This window comes from Octopus bimaculoides, chromosome 6 (genome assembly GCF_046866305.1).
Source record: "Octopus bimaculoides isolate indiv1 chromosome 6, ASM4686630v1, whole genome shotgun sequence".
In the NCBI taxonomy this organism is placed as follows: Eukaryota; Metazoa; Mollusca; class Cephalopoda; order Octopoda; family Octopodidae; genus Octopus; species Octopus bimaculoides.
In genome coordinates, this window is record NC_142933.1 from 115,635,432 (window position 1) to 115,638,268 (window position 2,837).

Genomic DNA, 2,837 nt, shown 5'->3' on the forward strand with positions numbered 1-2,837 from the left:
AATTTTTCAAAAATCTCAAATTCAAAATTTCGATTCCGCCCCCCCCCCCCATTTCCTCATTTTAAAATATTTTCGGGAAATTAAAAAAAATTTTTTTTTTTAGAAATGCGTAAAAAAAATACGGAGATTATGATTCTGAAAAAAAATTGTTTGAAAAATCCCCCCCCCCCCCCCCCAAGCAGGCTATTTACATGCTAGTAATGACAGCCAAATCTCACAAAGCTGCGATAACATAAAGCAAGAAATGTGTAATCAATCTACTCACCTTTCTGCAGAGATTTCTTTCAGAGTAATTTCCCGCAGTAATATGAAATTAGAGCGTGTTTTTTTTTTGTTTTTTTTTTTATTTCAGAAATATATGAGTTTTGTCGAGAAGTGGGTTCAGGGAAGCTGTGCTGGTAGAGTTTAGGGAGGATAAACTTCCGCAATGTGTTCGAGAAATGTATAGAAATTCTCAAAGCTTTTCTTCACAGTAAATCCATACATTTCTCGATACATTGACTCATCGACGCGGGACCATTTCATGTCGCCCGATGATCCAGTCACATACTTCAGCCGTCTTTTAATTCGGGACCAATAGGCCTCAATGTGATTCGTACAAGCACCAGTTTCAGGGTCGACGAAATTCATTGAGTGGTTAACCGTTTTGTGTATATAACCCAGCTGTTGTAGATTCCTATAGCTGGCCCATTTGTCCGTATGTACTATAGTACCCGGTAACACATTTTCAATTATAACGGTTACAAGTGTTTCTGCGCTTCTATCAGGTACATGTTGAAGGAACCCTTTTTTCACTGTGGTATCATAGCACCTGACAACCCACGTTTGATGGCCTATTCTCCCTACATGGCTCTTCCTTTTAAAGAGCAAGCTCTCATCTATTTCCACCTCATGACCTGGACCACCGAGCGGAGCTTTGTCTCGAAGCATCTTCCCCGAACACACTTCTCAACAAAACTCATACCACTGGATCGCAGTTTTATTATCTACTCCAGTGTATAAAGCCGCAGTAGATATAGGTGCCTCGAACACGAAATGGAAGACAATGTGAAATATTTTCTGTAAGGACAACTTTGACTTTTCCATAAAAGTCTTTGTCCTTATTGAAATATTTTTCTTACAATTTCCACACCGCCACACAAATCCATCCAGCAATCTGGTCGACTTCTTCAAAGTCATATTGTGTGTGCAAACACACGTTTTACATGTGGCAATAATGCCGTTGCCTTTCAAAAATTTGAGTATTCTTTCTGGAGCAAGCTGCTTCAATACTTCTTCAAGTGGTAAACACATTTTCAATTTCACGAACACGATCCTTTTGCGAACAAAAGGAATTTGACCGTTGGAATCATGGTCAAATGATTGCCTTCGACACAAAATTCCTTTTGTTCGCAAGACAAAAGGAATTTTGTGTTGAAGGCAATCATTTGACCATGATTCCAATGGTCAAATTGTTCCCTTTTGCGCACGTGTGCACAACCCTGAAAAAGAATTGTTTGACCAGCGACAAGGAATGTGTGTATGTGTGGGGGATTTCCGAGGCTGAAAATGTAAAATGCTTTTTTTTCTTCTTAAACACGAGATATAGTTTCAAAAACAGGGTTTTGTAGCATATTTCTTATATAGAGAGTCTGCATTCTTAATTTGCTTTATTTTTCAGCTGTTTGTTTGACAAAACAAGTTACTCTTAATTGAAAACGACCGCGTAACGTTGTCTGTGTTTGAAAACAGTTTTGTTCTCATTGCTGATTTTTCATTCATCAGAACTGCAACTTCAGCTTCATTTGTGCCTTCATTTAATCATATTTCCCCATCTATCAGTTTCATTTTCTCTCTCTCCCAATTTACAAAATGCCACCTAAGAAAAGAATCTGTCTCGGGCGTCGAACGGCTGCTGCGTTGGCACAGAGGGCTTGAAGGGTCAATGAGACTTCTCACGAAAGTAATTTGCGATTGGCTCAGACCTCTTTGCATGCTTTGAGCAGGAGAGTCACCGAAAGTGACGACGAAAGAGCTATGCGACTACAAAGGAGGAGGTCGTACGACCGTTCAGTGCGTTTTCAAGAAACGAGCTCAGCTCGATCTGCTCGCAATTCAAAGAACCGCTGCTGCCACTGCCAATGCAAGAGCAACCGAGACAGCTGAACAACGGGCAATACGCAATTCAAAGAATGCTGCTGCCACTGTTAAAGCAAGAGCCTCCGAGACTGTCGAACAACGGGCAACACACAATTCTAAGAATGCTGCTGCCATTACCAATTCAAGAGCCTGCGAGACTGTGGAACAATGAGCAGTCCGAAATTCGCAAAACACTGCTGTCACTACTACTATGCGATCTGCTGAGACTCCTCCACAGAGATATGGTAGGCTACAGAGGAATAGTCATTGGCGAGGGGCTGCTCGCAGCATTACAAGCCCCAATAGTTCCTATTGGCTCATGAAGGCTTTCAACTATGAACCGATGATAAGCTACTCCTCCTGTTCTGAAATCGAGATTGGGGGTATGCGCTCCACCTGTAAGCACTGCAATACTAAGAAATGGTCAGCTGAACCACCTGGGATGTGCTGCTCAAATGGCAAAGTGCAGCTTCCACCACTTGACCCTCTACAGCCTTTGAAGGACCTGCTGGCAGGGTCCGCACTAAGGTCATCCAGATTTCTTCAACTTATCAGGACATACAATTGCGCTTTCCAGATGACCTCCTTTGACCTCCTTTGGGGCTAAAGTTGTCCGAGAGGAAAGGTGGATGCCAACTTTTAAGGTTCAGGGATAGGTTTACCACCTCATTGGGTCACTCCAGCCCCCTAACAATAGTTCACCGGCGTTTTTGCAGCTT

At 42.2% G+C, this 2,837-nt stretch overlaps 1 pseudogene; it reads right to left on the bottom strand.

Moving 5' to 3' along the window:
• Positions 1–405: 405 nt before the first annotated feature.
• LOC149135385 (uncharacterized) lies at positions 406–1,293 on the bottom strand (annotated as a pseudogene).
• Positions 1,294–2,837: the final 1,544 nt, after the last annotated feature.